The sequence below is a fragment of the Vanacampus margaritifer genome, unplaced genomic scaffold, assembly GCF_051991255.1.
Source record: "Vanacampus margaritifer isolate UIUO_Vmar unplaced genomic scaffold, RoL_Vmar_1.0 HiC_scaffold_30, whole genome shotgun sequence".
Taxonomy (NCBI): Eukaryota; Metazoa; Chordata; class Actinopteri; order Syngnathiformes; family Syngnathidae; genus Vanacampus; species Vanacampus margaritifer.
In genome coordinates, this window is record NW_027520740.1 from 837,741 (window position 1) to 851,661 (window position 13,921).

The 13,921-nt window shown below is 38.8% G+C and overlaps 1 long non-coding RNA gene across 1 annotated transcript; it reads right to left on the reverse strand.

Annotated features, from left to right (window-relative positions):
* Positions 1-3,980: 3,980 nt before the first annotated feature.
* LOC144040788 (uncharacterized) lies at positions 3,981-10,319 on the reverse strand. The gene is made up of 2 exons (XR_013289857.1): positions 9,797-10,319; positions 3,981-4,911 (listed from the first exon to the last, which is right to left on the reverse strand). It is a non-coding gene; the product is annotated as an uncharacterized LOC144040788 (long non-coding RNA).
* Positions 10,320-13,921: the final 3,602 nt, after the last annotated feature.

Below are 13,921 nucleotides of genomic sequence, written 5' to 3' on the forward strand. Positions count from 1 at the left end.
TTTTGGCTCTCACACCTAAACTAAACGTTGTAGACTCAAAATTTTTGCTGTATTTAGTGTATTCTAGCATCCTGAAGATGATTCCAGCATTAATTTCATTGTGCTTATGCTCATTTTTAAGATTTTGACATTTTCACCTAAAGTGCACAATCAGGCTGAAAACGCGTTTAAAGCAATAAAAAGTTCATTTTGGCTCTCACACCTAAACTAAACGTTGTAGACTCAAAATGTTTGCTGTATTCAGTGTATTCTAGCATCCTGAAGATGATTCCAGCATTAATTTCATCGTGCTTATGCTCATTTTGAAGATTTTGACATTTTCGCCTAAAGTGCACAATAAGGCTGAAAACGCATTTAAAGCAATAAAAAGTTCATTTTGGCTCACAAACCTAAACTAAACGTTGTAGACTCAACATTTTTGCTGTATTTAGTGTATTCTAGCATCCTGAAGATGATTCCAGCATTAATTTCATTGTGCTTATGCTCATTTTGAAGATTTTGACATTTTCACCTTAAGTGTACAATCAGGGGCTGAAAACGCGTTTAAAGCAATAAAAAGTTCATTTTGGCTCTCACACCTAAACTAAACGTTGTAGACTCAAAATGTTTGCTGTATTTAGTGTATTTTAGCATCCTGAAGATGATCCCAGCATTAATTTCATTGTGCTTATGCTCATTTTGAAGATTTTGACATTTTCACCTTAAGTGTACAATCAGGGGCTGAAAATGCGTTTAAAGCAATAAAAAGTTCATTTTGGCTCTCACACCTAAATTAAACGTTGTAGACTCAAAATTTTTGCTGTATTCAGTGTATTCTAGCATCCTGAAGATGATTCCAGCATTAATTTCATCGTGCTTATGCTCATTTTGAAGATTTTGACATTTTCACCTAAAGTGCACAATAAGGCTGAAAACACGTTTAAAGCAATAAAAAGTTCATTTTGGCTCTCACACCTAAACTAAACGTTGTAGACTCAAAATTTTTGCTGTATTTAGTGTATTCTAGCATCCTGAAGATGATTCCAGCATTAATTTCATTGTGCTTATGCTCATTTTTAAGATTTTGACATTTTCACCTAAAGTGCACAATCAGGCTGAAAACGCGTTTAAAGCAATAAAAAGTTCATTTTGGCTCTCACACCTAAACTAAACGTTGTAGACTCAAAATTTTTGCTGTATTCAGTGTATTCTAGCATCCTAAAGATGATTCCAGCATTAATTTCATCGTGCTTATGCTCATTTTGAAGATTTTGACATTTTCACCTAAAGTGCACAATAAGGCTGAAAACGCATTTAAAGCAATAAAAAGTTCATTTTGGCTCACAAACCTAAACTAAACGTTGTAGACTCAACATTTTTGCTGTATTTAGTGTATTCTAGCATCCTGAAGATGATTCCAGCATTAATTTCATTGTGCTTATGCTCATTTTGAAGATTTTGACATTTTCACCTTAAGTGTACAATCAGGGGCTGAAAACGCGTTTAATGCAATAAAAAGTTCATTTTGGCTCTCACACCTAAACTAAACGTTGTAGACTCAAAATTTTTGCTGTATTTAGTGTATTCTAGCATCCTGAAGATGATTCCAGCATTAATTTCATTGTGCTTATGCTCATTTTGAAGATTTTGACATTTTCACCTTAAGTGTACAATCAGGGGCTGAAAATCCGTTTAAAGCAATAAAAAGTTCATTTTGGCTCTCACACCTAAACTAAACGTTGTAGACTCAAAATTTTTGCTGTATTCAGTGTATTCTAGCATCCTGAAGATGATTCCAGCATTAATTTCATCGTGCTTATGCTCATTTTGAAGATTTTGACATTTTCACCTAAAGTGCACAATAAGGCTGAAAACACGTTTAAAGCAATAAAAAGTTCATTTTGGCTCTCACACCTAAACTAAACGTTGTAGACTCAAAATTTTTGCTGTATTCAGTGTATTCTAGCATCCTGAAGATGATTCCAGCATTAATTTCATCGTCCTTATGCTCATTTTGAAGATTTTGACATTTTCACCTTAAGTGTACAATCAGGGGCTGAAAACGCGTTTAAAGCAATAAAAAGTTCATTTTGGCTCTCACACCTAAACTAAACGTTGTAGACTCAAAATTTTTGCTGTATTTAGTGTATTTTAGCATCCTGAAGATGATTCCAGCATTAATTTCATTGTGCTTATGCTCATTTTGAAGATTTTGACATTTTCACCTTAAGTGTACAATCAGGGGCTGAAAATGCGTTTAAAGCAATAAAAAGTTCATTTTTGCTCTCACACCTAAACTAAACGTTGTAGACTCAAAATTTTTGCTGTATTCAGTGTATTCTAGCATCCTGAAGATGATTCCAGCATTAATTTCATCGTGCTTATGCTCATTTTGAAGATTTTGACATTTTCACCTAAAGTGCACAATAAGGCTGAAAACGCATTTAAAGCAATAAAAAGTTCATTTTGGCTCACAAACCTAAACTCAACGTTGTAGACTCAACATTTTTGCTGTATTTAGTGTATTCTAGCATCCTGAAGATGATTCCAGCATTAATTTCATTGTGCTTATGCTCATTTTGAAGATTTTGACATTTTCACCTTAAGTGTACAATCAGGGGCTGAAAACGCGTTTAAAGCAATAAAAAGTTCATTTTGGCTCTCACACCTAAACTAAACGTTGTAGACTCAAAATTTTTGCTGTATTTAGTGTATTCTAGCATCCTGAAGATGATTCCAGCATTAATTTCATTGTGCTTATGCTCATTTTGAAGATTTTGACATTTTCACCTTAAGTGTACAATCAGGGGCTGAAAATGCGTTTAAAGCAATAAAAAGTTCATTTTGGCTCTCACACCTAAACTAAACGTTGTAGACTCAAAATTTTTGCTGTATTCAGTGTATTCTAGCATCCTGAAGATGATTCCAGCATTAATTTCATCGTCCTTATGCTCATTTTGAAGATTTTGACATTTTCACCTTAAGTGTACAATCAGGGGCTGAAAACGCGTTTAAAGCAATAAAAAGTTCATTTTGGCTCTCACACCTAAACTAAACGTTGTAGACTCAAAATTTTTGCTGTATTTAGTGTATTCTAGCATCCTGAAGATGATTCCAGCATTAATTTCTTTGTGCTTATGCTCATTTTGAAGATTTTGACATTTTCACCTTAAGTGTACAATCAGGGGCTGAAAATGCGTTTAAAGCAATAAAAAGTTCATTTTGGCTCTCACACCTAAACTAAACGTTGTAGACTCAAAATTTTTGCTGTATTCAGTGTATTCTAGCATCCTGAAGATGATTCCAGCATTAATTTCATCGTGCTTATGCTCATTTTGAAGATTTTGACATTTTCACCTAAAGCGCACAATAAGTCTGAAAACGCGTTTAAAGCAATAAAAAGTTCATTTTGGCTCTCACACCTAAACTAAACGTTGTAGACTCAAAATTTTTGCTGTATTTAGTGTATTCTAGCATCCTGAAGATGATTCCAGCATTAATTTCATTGTGCTTATGCTCATTTTTAAGATTTTGACATTTTCACCTAAAGTGCACAATCAGGCTGAAAACGCGTTTAAAGCAATAAAAAGTTCATTTTGGCTCTCACACCTAAACTAAACGTTGTAGACTCAAAATTTTTGCTGTATTCAGTGTATTCTAGCATCCTGAAGATGATTCCAGCATTAATTTCATCGTGCTTATGCTCATTTTGAAGATTTTGACATTTTCACCTAAAGTGCACAATAAGGCTGAAAACGCATTTAAAGCAATAAAAAGTTCATTTTGGCTCACAAACCTAAACTAAACGTTGTAGACTCAACATTTTTGCTGTATTTAGTGTATTCTAGCATCCTGAAGATGATTCCAGCATTAATTTCATTGTGCTTATGCTCATTTTGAAGATTTTGACATTTTCACCTTAAGTGTATGTTGGGTCTGATATTACAGATCCCCTTAGTTACTGACCGTGCACCAAGGAAAAAGGAGGCAGAAGCTGTTGCTTTGTTTTATTGCAACCGCGGCTGGGAGAGGAGAGGAGGCGCGAGACCTTAACTCACGCTCGGCTCCTTCCGACTCTCTCTCCTCCCCCGGCCACCTCGTCGCTTTTATTACAGTTAAGTTTCAGTTTCGTTTCATACGTCATGGAAAAATACAAAACATTAGAGAAAGTTGAGCGGCGCCTCTAAACGACAGTTGATAATATAAAAACACAAAAATATATACAGGATATTCTTTAAAATACACATAATGTTAAGACTACTGTTTTAAGCAACTTCACATTCCCTCCTGTTGTGGATTTAAAAGGATATCAGTAAATACTAAAACAATTAAGTTTTCTCAGTATTACTTCATTAATAGATTCACAACATTTGAACCATTCTCAGGAAATGGCGAAAACCCTTAACTTAAAGGGAAAAATTCCATAACTCCCCCACCGCACGGTGACGAGAACCTCTTGGTCTGAGAATGGAACTGAATTTGAAGTTAGGAAAACACAATAAGATGAGGGTCACACTTTTGTGTCGGTCTCCACAGTGTCAACATAATCCTCTACGCGTAGTAAGTTATATTGATACATCTGGGCCACGAACATACGGGCGACTAATCTCTTAGACATTGGGACAATACAGCAAGAACAAATAACACATAATAAGATAAACATTATAATGATCAAAGTCCAAACAATGTCTGAAAAAGGGTCATCTTCTCCTTTGTTCTTCTTCTTTTTGACAAGAATCAGGGGGTAATCCCTTATCTGAGTTCGGTGACCTTTTTGCAGTGACTCTGGTGGATCCACGTCTCTCTCTCAGCGATTTTGAGAGCGGTGGGTGTGGTCAGGAGAACAACGAATGGGCCGTCCCAGCGTGGGCTCGACCATGTTTTCCTTTTTATCACCTTCACCAACACCAGGTCACCCGGGGTCACCGTTTCCTGTGCAGGAGGAAGAGAAGTAGAGGGCAGATCATTTGCTCTTGACACAGTCCGTTCTTTAAACAAGTCACATAACCATTTAGTCAGTGGATCTGCCTCTCCTGTTTTGTCTGACCATGGCTGATTTTCCCATAAGGGGAGCACAAAGGGTCTGCCTGTTACTGCCTCAAAGGGCGTGATCCCTTGTGGGTTTGGCGTTATTCTCATGTAAGTTTTTACTAGAGATAAACACTCAGGCCATGGTTTTTTGGTTTCTTCCATGGTCTTTTTGAGTCTTAGTTTAATAGTACCGTTGGTCCGTTCGACTAAGCCTGCGCTCTGTGGGTGATATGCACAATGATTTTTTAGGGTGATCCCTAAGTGAACGGCCATATTGTCAACGATGGTATTTACAAAATGGCTACCGTTATCACTCCACAAGACTCGTGGAATGCCATGTTCTGGTATTATGTGTTTACAAATAGCTTTAGCTACTGTGAGGGCGTTTGGATGTTTTGAAGGAACAAGTTCAACCCATTTAGTTAGTGAGTCTACTAACACTAAACAGTACTTGTGCTGACCACTTCTGTGTAGTTCAATAAAGTCCATGTGTTAAACTTTAAATGGGTAGGAGCCCACTGGGCATTTCCCTCTCTGTGGTCTTAAGTTTCCCTGAGCATTGTGACGACAACAGACCATACATGACCTACAAAAAGTTTTAAAATAGGTTTGTAAGCCCTGTGGTAATGTCATTGTCTGTTCTACCATAGATATGATCCCTCCTGTTGAGACATGGGACTTCCCATGACTCAATGTGGCTACTGCGTGGAACAGACTGCGGGGGATGACTGGTCGGTCTTCTTTGTGGATTAAATCCACCAGTGGTTGCGTTATTTCGGCGAAGTCCAGAACCCATAGACGGCAAAAGTTCACTAGGCCTAGGAAGGCCATCATCTGTCTTTTGGTCTTTGGTTTGGGGGCATCAAGGATAGCTTGTTTCCGATCAGAGGTTAGTTTTCTTCCTTCTGCCGATATGATGTGACCTAAGAAAACTACTTCGGTCTGAGTCCACTGTAGTTTGGTCAGTGAGGCTTTGTTTCCTGTCTTTGCCAGGTGTTGACACAGTTTCACTGCTTCTTCTTGATTTTCTTCTTTGGTTGGACTGGCGATGAGAATGTCATCTACGTAAATCAAGATTTGAGTGGTTTCACTGTGTTCATGGAGGCTCAGACAGTTGTTGATTTCTTGAGAGAAAATGGTGGGGCTCTCTGCATAGCCTTGGGGTAGTCTCGTATAGGTGTATTTCTTTTGATTAAAGGTGAAACCAAACCAATGACGGGCAGACTCGTGCAATGGGATGGAAAAGAAGGCGTTGCTTAGATCAATTACTGTGAACCATTTCTGTTCTGGCTTCAGCGCATTGAGTAGAGTGTGGGGGTCGGGGACGCAGGGGGCTCTCTGTTTTACTGCCTGATTTACGGCTCTTAAGTCGTGGACCATTCGCCAGGTCGTGGTGTCTGCTTTCTTTACTGGAAAGATTGGAGTGTTACAAGTTACCTTGGGGGCTTCTATGAGCACTCCAGCTTTTACCATGTTCATAATTACTGGTGTGATTCCTTCTTTGGCATCAGGTTTGAGTGGGTATTGATTGATTCGTGGGCGATAGTTTGTTCTTGGTTCAATTGTTACTTCTGTGGCTGTGGTCATTAGGCCCACATCGGTTTTTGACGCTGACCACAGCTGAGGTGGTATTTGATCCATGGCGTCTTTTAGTGCCAGGATCGTGGTTTCCTCCGGATGTCATGTACTTAGGTGGGTGCTGGGGACAAATGTTGTCACCCAGTTTAGTTTTTTCCTCCAGACCACGTTTCCTGATGACATGATGCGTTTAAATCTTCCATCTTGACATGGGGTCCACGGAAGTCGTTGTTCGGACCATGTTACATCTCTTATTTTTGATCCTATGTCCTTCCATCTCCAGCCTGTTGGTTTTGCCAGTGAAATGTGGAAGGGAATGCCAACGCCTTCATATGTGGTTAATGCATATATGTAATCTGGAAAGATTACTGTGGCTGCCATCCATCCTGCCTGTTCGTCCCAAATTAGGTCCTTTATTTGGGCCCGCATGGTTGTCAATCGGGACCATTGATCAAAGAAGTCTCTGTCCTCTTTGTTCGGGGCGAAGCGGATGGTGGAGTGAAGTGGGTACGTGGTTTGGGGCACCCAATTTGAATTTGGTAGGATTTGTTCTGGCATCTGTTGCAGATTGTTTGTTACTGATGTTGGACCTTTTTGGATCGGATCCAGACTGTAGAATGGGCGTGGTTTGTCTTTTCCTTCTAGTACTAACATCTGCATTGGTGTTTCTTGTCCTCTTTTTGTCACGACCATGCTGGAGCCTTCGACCATTAATACAAGGCTCATGGCTTTTATCAAATCTCGTCCGATGAGGTTTTCAGGACAACGAGGCACGTAAACGAAAGTTTGATCTGGGTATTCTGTTCCGTCTTCATCAATAATGGTCAGTGGTTCGGTAAAGTAATGGATGGCTGGTCTACCTCCCACTCCTATGACCATTATTGTGCTTTTTGACAATTTGACACCTGTTGGTAGATCAGTGATCACGGAGGATTGTGCTCCTGAATCCACAATGAATTTCAATGTTGTAGTAAATGGCCCTAAGCCTAGTTTTCTTACTGCTGGGTCAATAGAGGACATCTGGCTAAACAGGACTGTCAGGTCAAGCACCTCGACGATCGTTCTGGTGTCATCAGGGTTTTCATCACTTGACCTTTCCTGCTCGAGTCATTCGGTTGGATCCCAGTGGTCAGATCTTGGGGTCTCAATTTTTTGTTTGGAGCGGCAATCTCGGGCAAAGTGGCCGTACTTGCCACAATTGTAGCACACATCCTGTCTGGTGGCTGGTCGGCCTCTTCCTCTTCCGCGTCCACGTCCTCTGCCCCGATTGGGTTGGTTTTGGTAGTAAATTGGTCCAGAAGGTGGAGGAGAGGCATGTTGAAAAAATGTGTGCATGGCATTGAAGACTGATGATTGCGCTTTTTGTCTTTTTAGGTCTTCAGCGTGTGAGGCCCAAGCTACGAGATCATTCACCGGGGCAGTTCTCCAGGTGTGGTAATGTTTCTTGATAAAATTGACTGTACCGTCCACTAGTCCATCCAGGAATGTTGCCCGCAGTAATGTTTGGTATGTGCTTTGTGCCTCAGTGCTTTCTTCGATGCCACCATGTAGTTTCAGTACGTCTTGGAGGCGGTCCACATATTTTTGTGCGCTTTCTTCAGGTTCTTGGCGGCATTGGCGGACTTTAGTTAAATCAGGTGGTTTCTTGAACACTGCGATGGCTCTTTCTAAAAGAGTATTTAGGGCGTTGTCTAGTTCTTGGCCTGGTTGGTAGACTTGGCCTCGTTGGTTGGCTGGAGCAAAGGCTCCTTGGAATCTTCCGACTCGATGTCCTGCGGTCAGACGTAGGACGCTTAGTAATTCATTGCCATTGAGGTGATAGGATCCATGTAGTTCTCTAATTGCAGCTGCCCATTTTTCAACGTTGTCTTCAATGGGAGGAACTGATGCGCATGCGGCTACTTTTTCTTCTTCAGTCCATGGGCGATAGAGCAGCAAGGTCTGTGGATGAGCAGGTTGACCAGGATTTGGCATTCCATAAGCTGGGTTGGCTACAGCTACCATGGGATATGCTGCCACCTGCTGAATGTCTGGGTATAATTTTGTTGTTGCAGCCAGGACGTCTGCTGTTGGTTTGTTTGATCTTGTACGGCTTCCAATAGGAGGGGAGGCTCCGTCCCCAAAACTCGTGGAGGTGGAATTTGGGGAGGAGGTAGACGGGGTAGGCGGTTCCCGCTGTTGGTTGACGTTTACTTCCTCTTCTGGATCATTTTGCTGTCGCACTTCAGCCGGTGCATTTCCGTTGTCTCTTCGTCTGGCGCCGGTTTCTTCCGTTGGTCTTATCTTCATCTGATACATTTTTCTTTCTGTCTTTTCCTTTTTTCTTTTCTCACTTTCCAAAATGCTTTCTGCCCTCATTTTACACTGTTTTATCCACACTTCAACAGCACGTAGTTGTGCTTCCAATTTTTCTACATTCTTTCCCTTTTTAATCTTCTTTGCTCTTTTCTCCACTAAACTTTTCTTAACTTCCTCTTTGTTCCTGACATCTCTCAAAGACGGGTTAAAATCATACTTGGTCACCCAGGATTCCAGATACTTGCACGCATTAGCGTCAAAGCTTGCAATAAATTTAACATCCTGGTGTTGTTCTATTTCTTTTCTCAATGACTGGCCCATTGTATGTATTCCCGAGCGGGCAGCAGTTACTCCCTTTTTTTCCTTATCTCATAAACACGCACAAAGTACACACCCACACAAAAACACACGCACACAACCACACACACACAAAAACTCACACACAAACACACACACTTAGTCTTTTCTGTGGTGCACCACTTTCTAATTTAAAACCATGATTTGTGTTTTAGGCGATTCATTTTAATCGCAGTCAGTTCTGTTCTGACCTAATAAATCTTTGTTATATTGAACACAGATATTTTGGTAACCAATGAGTGGGGAGGTGTAAATTATTACGTATTTACGGCAACGTTTAATTTCCTCTACCCGGGCACCCGAAAACGACACTTTTTTTTAACAAGTTAAAAACTAGTCAATAAAAGTATTTTGGATCTCATCTAATAAAACCGTGATCCCTTTGATGCCCGGATCATGTATACCATGGGTTTTTTTTTTCTTCTTCACGGGCCAACGCCCAAGCGCTTCTCTTTTACTCCCCACTTTTCTATTTTTCTCTTACTTCTTCAGTATATTTAGTGTTCCTTTTTCAAACTTCTGTGTAAATCGTGATAATTAAACAGCATAATACCTGTTAGTCCTCTGTGCCGGTCTGGTTCGCAGGACCCGGTGTCCGGGCGAACGGCCGAGGCCGGAGCGACGAGACCCGTCACGCAAGGGGAGACGCTGTCGACAGATTCTCGGTGTCTTCGGTTCGGCGGCGGTCGTCCGTCCAGATGCAGGTCCCAGGTTTCGGCACCAATTAAATGTTGGGTCTGATATTACAGATCCCCTTAGTTACTGACCGTGCACCAAGGAAAAAGGAGGCAGAAGCTGTTGCTTTGTTTTATTGCAACCGCGGCTGGGAGAGGAGAGGAGGCGCGAGACCTTAACTCACGCTCGGCTCCTTCCGACTCTCTCTCCTCCCCCGGCCACCTCGTCGCTTTTATTACAGTTAAGTTTCAGTTTCGTTTCATACGTCATGGAAAAATACAAAACATTAGAGAAAGTTGAGCGGCGCCTCTAAACGACAGTTGATAATATAAAAACACAAAAATATATACAGGATATTCTTTAAAATACACATAATGTTAAGACTACTGTTTTAAGCAACTTCACAGTGTACAATCAGGGGCTGAAAACGCGTTTAATGCAATAAAAAGTTCATTTTGGCTCTCACACCTAAACTAAACGTTGTAGACTCAAAATTTTTGCTGTATTTAGTGTATTCTAGCATCCTGAAGATGATTCCAGCATTAATTTCATTGTGCTTATGCTCATTTTGAAGATTTTGACATTTTCACCTTAAGTGTACAATCAGGGGCTGAAAATGCGTTTAAAGCAATAAAAAGTTCATTTTGGCTCTCACACCTAAACTAAACGTTGTAGACTCAAAATTTTTGCTGTATTCAGTGTATTCTAGCATCCTGAAGATGATTCCAGCATTAATTTCATCGTGCTTATGCTCATTTTGAAGATTTTGACATTTTCACCTAAAGTGCACAATAAGGCTGAAAACACGTTTAAAGCAATAAAAAGTTCATTTTGGCTCTCACACCTAAACTAAACGTTGTAGACTCAAAATTTTTGCTGTATTCAGTGTATTCTAGCATCCTGAAGATGATTCCAGCATTAATTTCATCGTCCTTATGCTCATTTTGAAGATTTTGACATTTTCACCTTAAGTGTACAATCAGGGGCTGAAAACGCGTTTAAAGCAATAAAAAGTTCATTTTGGCTCTCACACCTAAACTAAACGTTGTAGACTCAAAATTTTTGCTGTATTTAGTGTATTTTAGCATCCTGAAGATGATTCCAGCATTAATTTCATTGTGCTTATGCTCATTTTGAAGATTTTGACATTTTCACCTTAAGTGTACAATCAGGGGCTGAAAATGCGTTTAAAGCAATAAAAAGTTCATTTTTGCTCTCACACCTAAACTAAACGTTGTAGACTCAAAATTTTTGCTGTATTCAGTGTATTCTAGCATCCTGAAGATGATTCCAGCATTAATTTCATCGTGCTTATGCTCATTTTGAAGATTTTGACATTTTCACCTAAAGTGCACAATAAGGCTGAAAACGCATTTAAAGCAATAAAAAGTTCATTTTGGCTCACAAACCTAAACTAAACGTTGTAGACTCAACATTTTTGCTGTATTTAGTGTATTCTAGCATCCTGAAGATGATTCCAGCATTAATTTCATTGTGCTTATGCTCATTTTGAAGATTTTGACATTTTCACCTTAAGTGTACAATCAGGGGCTGAAAACGCGTTTAAAGCAATAAAAAGTTCATTTTGGCTCTCACACCTAAACTAAACGTTGTAGACTCAAAATTTTTGCTGTATTTAGTGTATTCTAGCATCCTGAAGATGATTCCAGCATTAATTTCATTGTGCTTATGCTCATTTTGAAGATTTTGACATTTTCACCTTAAGTGTACAATCAGGGGCTGAAAATGCGTTTAAAGCAATAAAAAGTTCATTTTGGCTCTCACACCTAAACTAAACGTTGTAGACTCAAAATTTTTGCTGTATTCAGTGTATTCTAGCATCCTGAAGATGATTCCAGCATTAATTTGATCGTGCTTATGCTCATTTTGAAGATTTTGACATTTTCACCTAAAGTGCACAATAAGGCTGAAAACACGTTTAAAGCAATAAAAAGTTCATTTTGGCTCTCACACCTAAACTAAACGTTGTAGACTCAAAATTTTTGCTGTATTCAGTGTATTCTAGCATCCTGAAGATGATTCCAGCATTAATTTCATCGTCCTTATGCTCATTTTGAAGATTTTGACATTTTCACCTTAAGTGTACAATCAGGGGCTGAAAACGCGTTTAAAGCAATAAAAAGTTCATTTTGGCTCTCACACCTAAACTAAACATTGTAGACTCAAAATTTTTGCTGTATTTAGTGTATTCTAGCATCCTGAAGATGATTCCAGCATTAATTTCATTGTGCTTATGCTCATTTTGAAGATTTTGACATTTTCACCTTAAGTGTACAATCAGGGGCTGAAAATGCGTTTAAAGCAATAAAAAGTTCATTTTGGCTCTCACACCTAAACTAAACGTTGTAGACTCAAAATTTTTGCTGTATTCAGTGTATTCTAGCATCCTGAAGATGATTCCAGCATTAATTTCATCGTGCTTATGCTCATTTTGAAGATTTTGACATTTTCACCTAAAGCGCACAATAAGTCTGAAAACGCGTTTAAAGCAATAAAAAGTTCATTTTGGCTCTCACACCTAAACTAAACGTTGTAGACTCAAAATTTTTGCTGTATTCAGTGTATTCTAGCATCCTGAAGATGATTCCAGCATTAATTTCATTGTGCTTATGCTCATTTTGAAGATTTTGACATTTTCACCTTAAGTGTACAATCAGGGGCTGAAAACGCGTTTAAAGCAATAAAAAGTTCATTTTGGCTCTCACACCTAAACTAAACGTTGTAGACTCAAAATTTTTGCTGTATTTAGTGTATTCTAGCATCCTGAAGATGATTCCAGCATTAATTTCATTGTGCTTATGCTCATTTTTAATATTTTGACATTTTCACCTAAAGTGCACAATCAGGCTGAAAACGCGTTTAAAGCAATAAAAAGTTCATTTTGGCTCTCACACCTAAACTAAACGTTGTAGACTCAAAATTTTTGCTGTATTTAGTGTATTCTAGCATCCTGAAGATGATTCCAGCATTAATTTCATTGTGCTTATGCTCATTTTGAAGATTTTGACATTTTCACCTTAAGTGTACAATCAGGGGCTGAAAACGCGTTTAAAGCAATAAAAAGTTCATTTTGGCTCTCACACCTAAACTAAACGTTGTAGACTCAAAAATTTTCCTGTATTCAGTGTATTCTAGCATCCTGAAGATGATTCAAGCATTAATTTCATTGTGATTATGCTAATTTTTAAGATTTTGACATTTTCACCTAAAGTGCACAATCAGGCTGAAAACGCATTTAAAGCAATAAAAAGTTCATTTTGGCTCTCACACCTAAACAAAACGTTGTAGACTCAACATTTTTGCTGTATTTAGTGTATTCTAGCATCCTGAAGATGATTCAGCATTAATTTCATTGTGCTTATGCTCATTTTTAAGATTTTGACATTTTCACCTTAAGTGTACAATCAGGGGCTGAAAACGCGTTTAAAGCAATAAAAAGTTCATTTTGGCTCTCACACCTAAACTAAACGTTGTAGACTCAAAATTTTTGCTGTATTTAGTGTATTCTAGCATCCTGAAGATGATTCCAGCATTAATTTCATTGTGCTTATGCTCATTTTGAAGATTTTGACATTTTCACCTAAAGTGCACAATCAGGCTGAAAACGCATTTAAAGCCATAAAAAGTTCATTTTGGCTCTCACACCTAAACTAAACGTTGTAGAATCAAAATTTTTGCTGTATTTAGTGTATTCTAGCATCCTGAAGATGATTCCAGCATTAATTTCATTCTGCTTATGCTCATTTTGAAGATTTTGACATTTTCACCTTAAGTGTACAATCAGGGGCTGAAAACGCGTTTAAAGCAATAAAAAGTTCATTTTGGCTCTCACACCTAAACTAAACGTTGTAGACTCAAAATTTTTGCTGTATTCAGTGTATTCTAGCATCCTGAAGATGATTCCAGCATTAATTTCATCGTGCTTATGCTCATTTTGAAGATTTTGACATTTTCACCTAAAGTGCACAATCAGGCTGAAAAC